Genomic DNA, 13,371 nt, shown 5'->3' on the forward strand with positions numbered 1-13,371 from the left:
TTGTTTATTTAGCTTTTATTTTAAAGATATATAATTGTCTACATTAAAAGTAATATTGTGTTTTTAGTTTTTAATAAGGCAATGTTTCTTTTATTATGTTAAACTTTTTATTAACCAAAACAATGGTAAATCTGATTTTTTTTTATTTTTATTTTTATTCTTTATTAAACTCTTGTTAAAATTTCCTTTAAACAGTATAATAAAAAGAGTTTAAATAGCAAAGTTCATATAAACGGTAAAGTTTTTTTCAAATTTTACAAGGCTGTGCAAAGTTATCCAAAACCCCGGTTAACTTAAAACATAATTTAGACACCCATAAAAAATCCTTCTTAAATGGTTAAAAAAATAAATTCTAATAATAACATTTTTTGAATAGTCCAAAGAAAATTTTTGGCAAGTTTTTATAAATATTAGAGATGTTTTAAGCCAATTTTTAGAAACACAAAGCTAAAACTTTCAACTTTTTGCGCAAAGTTACCCAAAGTTACGGTAGGTAGGTTTTTTCGGAAACCGTTAAGTTAAGGCATAAAAATATAACAAATATTGACATGTGGTTAAAAGTGAATATTAGTATGGATCTATATTCACTTCATGACAACAATTTAAGCCTGAACAGTTCTGAAGAAAGCTCTGAGGAAAGTGGAATTCTACAAGGTTATTTATTCTATATGGATTAATTTGTTAAAAGTTGCGTCAAGATTTTAATTTTTGATTTAAAATAACTATGAAGGAAATAATTCACTTTCCTGATTTTGAGGTAAAGATATTTTATTAAAAATATTTTTTCAAATGTTAAAGAAGTAAAGTATAAATTTTTAATACAGTTGATAAACATAGTTGAATTTATACATTTAGATATCAGAAAAAACTGAGTGGCGCAAAAAAATGCATCAAAACTTTTGAGACAAAAAATAAAAACTTTACCATTAAATGAAATCTGACATACAAGAACAATTGTAGTTTCCATTGATGATTTGTCCTGTCATGATAAACATCCTGTTGGTCAGGTTAATTGATATACAGTTGCAAAAAATTAACAAATTATACAATGAAAAGAAATTGCATCTGTTTTATGACTTTTATACTTTAGTGTAAAATTTATTTAGGCTGACATGATTTCTCAAATGATTGATCCTCAAAGTTCTAAAAAAATAGAAGAATATGTTAAAGAAGGAATATGCAACATTAGAGAAATGAAATGTCTTCTTCGACTATTTGTTAAGGATATATTTGAAAAAGAAAATCTTCCTCCTCTAAATAATAGAAGATTTTATCCGTGTGTTAATACTATAAGATCACACATAATTAAAATGAAGCAAAAGCTGAGGTAAATTTTATGTTATCTAACTTGATGTAACCAAGCAACCATTAGCATTGCTGAAAATCTCTGTTGCAGTCAGTATTCCTCCAACTGCCTTTTTTATAAGAACAACAATGTATAACCTACCAGATTGAATGTATATCCACCAGTACATATTTTACCTCATTTGCTTGTCCTCCACCTGCATATTGGTAAATTTTCAGCTTTCATAATTAATGTTTCACTACCAAATATCATAACAAACTTTACCACATTCTCCTACTCGATATTTTGGTGCTGAGTTAATACAGAGTTAACAAAAGTAGATCAAAATAATGATTTGTACTTACACTTATGTTTTATATATATAGTTTAGTGCTAATTTGTTATACTTTAATTTTAAATGTATTCCATGATTGATCAAGAATGTCTTTTGAAAAAGTGTCATGAATGGAAAAAATTTGACTCACATATCAAAGTGTTAATTTGACCAAATGTCAAATAAACACTTTGATATGTGTTAATGTGAAGTTACAGACAATGAAATTTGTAAGAACAATTCTACATTTTTATTTGTTTATCAATTACAGTGGCAACAAGACCTTCTTTTGCGATACGGAAATGAGATCATTCTTCTTAATGCTACTTTCAGAACTACACAATATGCTCTTCCGTTATTCTTTTTAACAGTAAAGACTAATATAGATTATCAAATAGTAGCCACTTTTGTCACCGAAAATGAAACAAAAAAATCTATTACTGAAGCACTAAATGTTATAAAGAGTTGGAATGCATTGTTTCAGCCTTCGTTTTGTATGACAGATTATTGCAACGAAGAAATCGAGTCATTAGAAACTGTTTTTCCAGGTGAATGATAACTGCATTTTCAAAATTATCTTTTTTTTTAAATATTTTAATATAAATTAAAAACAGATTTTTGAAAATTGGTTGGTGCGTTCCTTAGATTTGCAACATTACATATAAAGTATATACATATAAAACTTAAACTTTACAATATTTTAAAATTTTAAAAAAAAAGTTTAGAGTTTTCTAATTTATCTCTTCCTAAAGGTTGTTGTGTCATTATATGCAATTTCCGCAGAGAGCAGGCGTGGGATTGATGGCTTTCCAAATTAACAAATTGGTGTTCAGATTATAAAGGTAACATAATATCGAAGTTACGACGTATTGCAAGAGCACAAAATCAGGAAGATGCAGCTATTGAGAAGCTAAAGTCCTCCAATTTTTGGTTTGATGATAAGTTTTATAAATTTAAGAAGTACATAACAAATTATTGGTTATGCAACAAAGAAGTAAGTTTTTTTTTTACATAGTTTCCATAATTTTCTAATTCTTATAATAAATATAAAATAGTTGCATCAACTTTTGAGAAATTTATGAAAAACATTTAAAAAGTTTTTAAAACTTCATTTAGCAGTACTTTCTCTTTCTTTTCTTAGCACTATCTTTTCCTTATAAAACTAAGTTTTACAGAAAGACTTTACAAAGTTTTTAATTTTAGCTTTAATGTAGCTTAGGGTTATAATGCTTTAATAATGCCTATGTGTATATATATATATATATATATATATATATATATATATATATATATATATATATATATATATATATATATATATATATATATATATATATATATATATACACCCACAGTGGTGGGATTAAAAAAGTTTAAGAACCGGTTCAGTATGATGACTAAAAAAAAATCAAAGACCAAAGACAGACATTTTTTAAAATGAATGCAATTGTTCTTCGCTTGCTGGCCATGGAACAAGAATTTCAGGAAGACCAAAAACTTTAATAAAATCCAAATTGTTTTGCCCGTGGTTGTTCGTTTTTAAATGGTCACAATCCATTAATCTTTTTTTCATGAAAACCACAATGTTCTCTAAAAGCTTTTGCAGAGAAATTGCGGAAAATTTTTGATTATCAACAAAAGAAATATCTTTAAATGCTTCAGAAACAATTAACTCCTCAACTTTTTCGTAATCTCCTTTTTCCTTCTCAAGCATCTGAAAAGCTTGAATCGTTCTCATCACTAAATGTTCAGCTTTTATTATTTCTAAATTTCGGGCTTGCAATTCATTGGACAAAAGTGAAATTTTATGCAAAATATCAATCATCAATGCCAAATCTTCTAAAAAGTGTTTATTTTCTAAACGTGTAGCCATGCCAGTGTATTGCTTATTTGAAGTAAAAAAATTATGTAGAGCTGGGTAAGCATGCCTAACAGGTAAAGTTGATCTTAAGCTGCATGTGGCCCATCTCGGCCCCAGAACTTGACCAATTTGTATAATATCGATCTCAAGTTGCTCAGATATATTCAAAAGTTTAATCTGATTTTTGTTAGACTGATGAAAAATGATGTATATTTTATCAGTAAAGATTTTAAAATGATTTGTCTGTTTTATTTCATTGATAAAATCATCTAGCACAAGCTGAAGGCGATGATTTAAGCAGTGCCATATTATTACATTGGGAAATTGTTTTATGATTTGGGTACTTACCCCTGATTTTCTTCCCAGCATGACACTCGCTTTGACAGAACTAAACCAAACTAAGTTATTTTGTAGCTAATTTTTAGAAAATCCATTGTCGAACAAACATTTCATTACTGTGCTAAAAATGGTTTCTGCGTCCTGTTTTTGCAGTTCCACTAATTCAATGAATTTTATTGGCGGTGTAATAGGATCTTTCACTTTTAAATATAGTATGACAACAGGTTTCGAGGAAATTGTTGAAGCTTCGTCAACAATCAAACAAACTTTTAAATCTTTTTGAATTATTTTGTTAAATACATTTTGACAAATATCTTTAAAATAAAATCCACAATTTTAAAAGCAGTTTTAAGCAAATGCAACCCTACTCCTATATCTTGCCCGTTTTTCGTTTGCAATTCAATTTCGTCAACAATATCGGAAAATCGCTTACATCGTCTTGTTAAACTCTATACGGTGTTGAATATTCTACAAATTGTTGTTAAACATTTTTCATTCATCGTATCAATGGTTTTTCGCATTAAGTCTTGTTTTATCAGTTTATAGTGTCCATGCATATTTTATGTGCTTTTAAATATAAATGCTCCTTCAATTTTTTCCTTAGTGAGGCTTCTTGTACTTCTTTTTTTTTTCCTTTCGCTTCAATATTACTATTTTGCCATTCTTTTGAAACGTGTATGCCTTTTTCTTTCAGAGTATTGTGTTGAGCACAATATTTACATCCAATTTTATTGTTTAACACTAGAAGTCCATTGTATTTTTCTTTGAAACATTTGTATTGTTGTCTGGACCAGCATTCCGGCAAGTTATTTTTATCATTACATCCTTAATTTCCATGTGACGTAGTTACCTCTGATGCATTAGAATTGTGTTCCGAAACCGTTTGAGATGTGTTAACTTCAGTTTCTAATTTTGTATTTTTTTATTAAAAAAATCATCTAAAACACTTTGTTGTTTCATTGTTGAACTAAAGGAAAATAAAAGGTGTTGTGATAAATAACGTACCGTCAAATAACGTACCAGGTTCAATTCCTACCCCCCTTTTTTAAAAAATAGGAATGAACAGCTCTTAACAAATTAAAATTTTGCATTAAAAAGGAATACAATATGTTTGCACGTATATTGTCTAAAAAAAATAATGCTTTGTTACTAATATCAGCTAAAAATACACGAGACTGATTAAATTTATTAAATATAAGGTAGAATAGACTGTATTTAAATAAAGCGGATTATCATAAAGTAACCCATAAATGATGTAAACACTACACAACTATATCATTTATTTGGTGCAATAAAAATCTAAATTACTCACATTTGCGTAACAAATAACAATAATATCAGATCAGACCTTTTCGTTACATTGCTAATAATAGTTCAGTACATAAATTATTTTAAAAAAAAATGCATAAAAGTGAAGTTTGTTGGTTATTTTTAAATTTCAACTTGTTAGTAACCAGTTCGCCAAACTCAACAAATTTTAAGAACCGGTTCTACCGAAGCGATGCAAACCGGCTGAATCCCACCCCTATATATATATATATATATATATATATATATATATATATATATATATATATATATATATATATATATATATATATATATATATATATATATATATATATATATATATATATATATGTATATATATATATGTATATATATATATATCAACCCTTGAAATTAGGAAAGCAAATAATCAGATAATTTATATCAGATCAGCAATAAATTTCTGATCTGATATATATAATATATATATATATATATATATATATATATATATATATATATATATATATATATATATATTATATATGTTACTGTTACCCGCGGTACCAGGAATTACTAAATGCTAATGTTTATAATATAATTTAATCTTGCAACTCTGAGTTTCATGTGAAAAGAATTTTATTTATAACCGAGTATGAAAATATGGCAAATATTAGCGTTTTTTAGTATAATTTTTTAAACTTCAACAGTGATGAAGAGCACTTTTTGTTGGTTTTCAGACCTATGTTTTTATACGATTCTTAATCAGCATAAAATTCTCTATCATAATCAGCAATAAAAAAAAAAAAAGGAAGGGGGGGGGGAAACTGCAGTAGCGCCATTTTATATTTTATAATCTTTTTATGAAACCATTTTTATTTCTTTTCTACCTAAGTTATACATTGAGTGATTATATGGGCTGGGCACTCAATCTAAATATATATATATATATATATATATATATATATATATATATATATATATATATATATATATATATATATATATATATATATATATATATATATATATATATATATATATATATTTAAACAACTTTAAAAAGTATTCTACACAATAGAGTGCTCAATGTTCTTAAAAGAACAGAGCATTTATATATTAGTAGAAAATCACTTAACTAAATTTTTTTCCATTTGACACTGTGTTTCATCAACAAAGATTCATCAGAAATAATTAGTAAAAAACACTTATCTAACTTTTATCTTCTACTTTAAGTTTCACCATTGCTGGATCATTTGGAAGAACTCTTCCTGATGATCTTTGCATATTTATAGGCAAAAGAATATCACACCAAAACTTTGTGAATGTTTCAATAGCCTTTAAATGATCTTTAATGGCTTCCTCCAATTCTTTACCATTTTCAAGGTTAAACATTTGGTTTGAAAACCAGACATCTGGCCATTTTCCACTAACAAGTTTAACTGCCATCTCAATTTGTTGTCTGTCTGATGGAATTAGCATGTAAGCAAGTAGTAAATAAATTGCCTGGGAGTTTTGATTGGGGGATCTAGATTGGCTAATATTTAGTAAGTTTTTAAAATTAACCTTAAAAAGTTTATTTTCATTCCAAAAGTATTTCACTACGTTAATCAAATGCTTCAAAAACTGCATGTAATCTCTCCAAAGTTCTAGAGGTCTTTCAAAAAATCTTTGACTTTCCATTCTTCAATACCATTGGCTTTAGCTTATCCTCTATTTTATTGTTCTTTATTAGGACAACATGATGTTCCACCCCAGGTATCTTTTTTCCATCAAAATGTAAAGACCAATTCTCAACCTTCAATTCTTTTCTAAATTTATCTTGTAACTTTTTACCTTCCCTGACGACTGCCATATAGATTGCTGGTTGAGTTGGTGCAGGAAGATTGACACCAGCCATCTGAAGTTGTTGAAATATCGTGGCAGCTTTTTGTGAACTTAGGTTTGCTTGACAAACTAATTTAACAGGCTGGACTTTCCTCTGTTTAATTTTTTTGTTTAATAATACTTATTGAAAGTTCATAATTACTGCCATTGTCACTTACTGACTCATTACTAATTTTGTGTTCCTCTCTGTATTCATTCCAAATTAAAGTTGATGGCATCAATGGAGCGTTTTCTTTTTTAATTTTCTTTGAAGGATGTATTTTTTTAGGATCATCAAGCTTCATTATACTATATCCAACTCTACCAGATGTCCAGAGTTGCTTTCTAATAAAGACTTTTTTCTTCAGAATGTAACCAAAGTTCTTCCTCTTTTGTTATATCTAATAAACCATCAACTACCTGGTTTTTTGATTTCTATTTGTCTCTTTTTAATTAATTTTTCTATCATTCTTGGCAATGATCTTTTATCACTTGTTGGAAAATTCAAATTAGCCCAAAGTTCGAAACATTCATCTGAAATTTTCTTTATTAGTACTTTCACATTTTTACAGTCTGATGCCAAGCTGGTGTAGCACTAAATTTCACTACAAAAACAAAACAAAAAAGTTTTCCTTTGCAGAGCATTAAGTTCAATCAAAAATCAAAATAGCGCATTAAGTTTAATGAAAATGGCCTTGTAAAAGGGCTTAAGATCTGTTTACTTCTGTTTTTAAAACAAATTTAGCATTGTGTAATTTATGGACAATCCCTTAGGAACTATAATTCATTTAGTGTATGAGTTTTTTAAAAGGATGTACCTTGAAATTATTGTCATTTATTTCAAAATATAAAAGTGTACACACACATATATATATTGACCTCGGCGGGAAGCATAAGCTTTAACTCTTGCTCCTCATATTATATATATATATATATATATATATATATATATATATATATATATATATATATATATATATATATATATAGATATATATATATATGTATATATATATACATATATATATATATATACATATATATATATATATATATATATATATATATATATATATATATATATATGTATATATATATGTATATATATATATATATATATATATATATATATATATATATATATATATATATATATATATATATATATATATATATATATATATATATATATATATATATATATATATATATATATATATATATATATATATATATATATATAATATATATATATATATATATATATATATATATATATATATATATATATATATAGGTAACTCCTGTTATATTTGCAAGACATCAAAATTGATTATGACTAGTATTTAGTTAAAACTTTTTCATTATGAAAAAATTTGTCATTTTCTTCTCAGTACTTATGCAAAGTACTTATAATGCGATGCAATTGTTGTGTTAAAAACTAATATTTTAGTTAATTTGATAGTATATCTAGCTATTTTATGCTGATATTGTGTTTTTTAACCTTTTTTTTTGGGCTCTATAATAAGTATTTTCTTTATAATTCAATAAATCATCTATTACTCACCAAAATATTTGACTTTAGATTCCACAGTATTTTTCACACAGTTCAAATACCATTCCACCCAATACAATATTTTAGATAGGGAAAGCTTAAGTTAATCACATTTATGATTCTTCTGCAGCATTGAATGAAGTATTTTAAAGGTTCCCATTAGACCATCCAACTATTCGAGCTTTTCAACTATTCGAATATCAAATAGAAAAATCTGAAAATATTCGAGTAATCGAATACTCGAATAATTTATCAAAAAGTTAAAAGACATATTAAAAAAATAAAAAATAATAATAATCTGATTAAAAAAGTGTTTTATATTTTATTTTGAACGATTTTATTATTTTATATATGTATTATTTTTTTTCTAAAAACATATATTTTAGAAATAAAAGAGAATTGAATGTTTCAAAATTTAGACTTGTTCTTCTTTTCGTTTTAATTGCACCTGCTGTTGAGAATACTCTTTCAGAAGCTGTTGAGGTAGGGCATATTGTTATTAAAGCGTTATACTAAACGTCCAGCTTTGTCGACCATTTTTTAAAAGAATCCAATTGACGAAATTCTTTCTTCAGTTCAATATATTTATCAATTTCGCTGTGATTGCTAACATGACAGTTTTTTGGTTCTGTAATAGAACTTATTGCATTTTGGAGTTCTTTTTGCAATCCGACTACAGTTCGGCCTCACAATTCGTCTCCGAAAAACAGTTAAAGTATTGAGGCTTCTAAATTCAATTAAACTGTTTGAAAACGTTTTCTACGATGCAAGACATTCCCTTTTTATTAAACTGGTTGAAAACAATAATTTTCCTAAACTTTTTAAGGTGCTAATAGTCTGTGTTTCTTTTAAATGTTTAAATCAATTTAAATAATTCAGCACTGAATCAATTTCTGAAATTACCATGATGGAAGCATTGATCAACTGCCAAGCGAACAATTTTTTTTTGCTTTGTAACTAATTGTTTTGTCATAAGTTTAAATATTACTATTAAATCAATACATTGTAATTTCGGTTTAGAAAAATTATAAAAACTTTTAAAGAATACATTTTTTCATTTGGTTTTATTGAAAATCAAAATATTTTAAACATTTTATGGTGTAATACTAAATTTATGTCAGTAATGCAAAATAATAATTACTAGTCACATAACCAATATGTACCAATGGATAAAAAGTTGAGATTACTTTCATGGGATAATAAAAACTCGGCCATAAAAAACGATGCTACTTTACTCTTTATCTAAATATTAATACGCTAATAAAGATTATTAGTGCGCATAGTTTCGCTTGTTGTTACGGTTCTGTATTCTGTAAAATACACTATTTCTTAGTTTTTAAGTAGTTTCTAGACTTTTTTTATCCGCGGTTACATTTACCATGCGGTCTTTCGAGTAAAGTCAGCTAGCGAATTAGAGCTGACCCAGTAAACACACGACGTCTTAAAGACGTCTAAAAAACGTCTAAAAGACGTTTTTTAGACGTCTTTAAGACATCGTGTGTTTACAGGGGATGTACTTTTAATCTCAAGAAGAATTGATGTTGTTCATTGTTTAAAATAAAAATTTAAATCATCGTTTGTTTGTTGTTGGTTGTTTTTATTTTTCTAATTTTTATAGCCTGTTTTCATTTTTTAGAAGAAGTTAGAAATAAAATGTCTGGTAAAATAGTTTTTTTAGTACTATCTAAACATGAGTACTGTAAATTATCTAATCTTCTAAATATGAATACTGTAATTTAATAGCGTTAGTGTCATTTCACTTTCTTTTTTAATAAAGAACTTTCTAGGCTTTTCTAAAAGCGTTTCTTTACTCCACGCGGTCTTTCAAGCAAGGTCTTCCAGCCGATTAGAGCTAATAAATTTTTAGTTTCAAGTGGAATTGATGTTGTTCATTGTTTAAAAACTAAAATTTGTTTGTTGTTCGTTATTTTTATTTTTCTGTTTTTTTTTAAAAAGAAGTTAAAACTAAAATGACTGGTAAAATAGTTTTTTTTTTAGTACAATGTTTCTTTTTTAGTAAAGTGTTTCAGTTTTGTCTTCAGTCTTTTTAGATCATTTTAAGCAAGTATTTTTTCATTTTTTAGAGCAGTTAAAAGGAGCTGAAGGCCTTTTTAGTAAGTATACAGTGTATAGTAGTTTATTTATAGTTTATATTAGTAACATAGTTATATTAGTTTATTTATAGTTTATATTAGTTTATATAGTATATAGTAGTTTATTTATAGTTTATATCAGTAAGTTTATTTATAGTTTATATTAGTTCAAGTTTATTTATCGTTTATATTAGTAAGTTTATTTATAGATTATAGATTATAGATTAGGATTAATGAGAATACAAATTTTTTTTTAGGCAGGCAAGCTGACAGCGACTTAAGTAAGTTTTATCATTTAGATTTTATTTGAGTACGAATGTAGCATTAGCAATTTTATTGTATATAATTTTATCTCAATTTTTATTTTTAGACAGACAGATAGCACTCAGTAAGGACTTAGATTTTGTAGATTTAAAAGCTTCTTTTGAATATTCTTTTAAAGCATTGAATATGTTTTATATATTTTAACAAATTTTGTCATTTAGGTGTGGTAGCATCATCAGTTGGTGCAAATAGTAATGTCTTTTATTTTATTTTAAAAAGAATCAATAAATATTGTTTGTTTAAACATAATCATCAGGATAAAATAGATAAGATAGATAAAATAGCTTTTTTATTTAATATTTTTTTATTTAGTTATAACTTCAGTTGCACCAGCCACAACAAGGTACATTTATTTTAACATACTTGAATTACATTTGTTACTTAACTTTTTAAGCAATAAATATTGTTTATTTCAACATTATCGTCAAGATTATATAAATAAACTTTTTATTTGATAATTTATTTTAGTTGCTTCTGGATCAACTTTAAATAATGGTAACTCAATAATTCATATTTTATTATAGATAAATGTAGATAAAAAAATGTAAGTTGGAAATTTTTGTAGATTTAAAAGCAGTAAGCTTTTTTCTAAAAGTTCTTTCTATTTTTGGATTAAATCCACTATCACTACATTTGTTCTATGTTTATATAATGTACTTTAATAATTTTTGTCATTTTGGGGTTTGTTACTTTTCTGATTTTTATTTAATAAAAAAACAAGCAATAAATATCATTTTCATTTAGCTTCATCGACCTCATTATCCGGTAACTGAATAATTTTCTTTTGGTAGTTTTTCACATAGGTAAAACACTTTCAAAACATTATAATAGCGTCCTAATTTTTTAGATAGCAATGAAGTGATAAGTAAGTTTGATTTTATTATCTAGATTTTCTTTTTCACTTTTTTTTTAAAAATCAAATTAAAAAAGTTTTTTCTATTTTAGATCTGAAGCAACAGCTTGGTAAGCAAGAATATATTGTATATATAAATTATGCTAGTATGTCAATGTTCCTAAAGAACAGAGCAACAAATTGGTAAAAACACTTATCTAATTTTTTCTTTCTTCTACTATATATATATGTATATATATATATACATATATACATATATATATATATATACATATATATATATATATACATATATATATATATATATATATATATATATATATATATATATATATATATATATATATATATATATATATATATATATATATATATATATATATATATATATATATTGTTGGTTAAGTTTATTTTTTAATTTTTATTTTGTTAATTTTTATTTTATTTTAGTTTTCCTTCAAAGGCGAGTTGGTAAGTTAGGCATACTGTTCTTAATTTAGTTTGTAATTTAGTAAAACTATTAATATTTTGATAAAGTCTTTTTTTACTATTTTTTTAAATTTTTCTTATGTAAATGTACTTATGTTATGTACTTATATACATGTACTTATGTAAAAAAAAATTCAAATGTTCATATATTTACAATTTTTTTCCATCTAGATGAATTGTCCAATGGCAAAGGTAAAATTTCATTTAAAATGTCTTATGTACGTGTTTTTATTTATTTTTTAGCAAGCAAGAAGAACATTTAAGTCTATGTTTTTTTTTTTAGATAAAAGGCCAAACGGTAATTATAAGTTCTCAATCGCTATAATATTTGCTTGATTATAAGTAATACATTTTTCAATTATAATTTTGCTCCATCATTTAAAATTAAAATTTTAAAATTCAGTTTAAAAAAATATATCAATTTTTATTTTTAGAACTTACATATGAAGATTATAAAGTTTTTCGGAAAAAGAAGCCTGGACCTTTGACAAATCGGTCATTTCAGAGGTGGATTCAGTATGGGGGGACTGACCACCCATCATTTAGATAGAGATGTCAACACCCCTCATACAGGGGTCGAAGGTCCGGCGGGATAATTGAAAACTTTTATGTCTACAATTAAAAAAATGTTATTTGTAGACATGAAAGTTTTTGTGTATATATGTATATATTTGTTTTTTGAAAATTTTGTTTTTTCTTTTATGTACAGTGTGTATGTGTGTGTGTATGCATATATATATCTAAATATATATATACGTATATATATATATATATTTATATATATATATATATATATATATATATATATACATATACACACATACATACATACATGCATACATATATATATATATATATATATACATAACATATACATACATATATAAATTTTATTTTTTGTGAGTAACTTTTGCTCTCCTACAGTAAGTGTAGGGTAGATTATGTTGAGCATCTTAAGCGGAAATTGGAATATTTTCATATATAATTATGCTGAATCCAAAGTTTTTGCGAATATTCAATTTTTAGGGATCTCTATTCATGATTCACTTAGATATTTGTACACCCGAAATTTTTTATTAAAAACACAGAGGTTTTAAAAAGTA

At 25.5% G+C, this 13,371-nt stretch overlaps 1 long non-coding RNA gene across 2 annotated transcripts; it reads left to right on the top strand.

The window, feature by feature from the left end:
• The first annotated feature begins 498 nt into the window (after positions 1–498).
• On the top strand, positions 499–12,987 carry LOC136075162 (uncharacterized). 2 transcript variants are annotated; one of them, XR_010635717.1, is made up of 9 exons: positions 499–757; positions 856–1,007; positions 1,107–2,167; positions 2,372–2,613; positions 11,872–11,962; positions 12,230–12,250; positions 12,440–12,460; positions 12,552–12,566; positions 12,703–12,987. It is a non-coding gene; the product is annotated as an uncharacterized LOC136075162 (long non-coding RNA). The 2 variants fall into 2 exon arrangements; XR_010635718.1 differs by lacking the exons at positions 11,872–11,962; positions 12,230–12,250; positions 12,440–12,460; positions 12,552–12,566; positions 12,703–12,987 and adding exons at positions 10,860–10,883; positions 10,973–10,992 and having other exon boundaries at positions 500–757.
• Positions 12,988–13,371: the final 384 nt, after the last annotated feature.

Source organism: Hydra vulgaris, chromosome 01 (assembly GCF_038396675.1).
Source record: "Hydra vulgaris chromosome 01, alternate assembly HydraT2T_AEP".
Lineage (NCBI taxonomy): Eukaryota > Metazoa > Cnidaria > Hydrozoa > Anthoathecata > Hydridae > Hydra > Hydra vulgaris.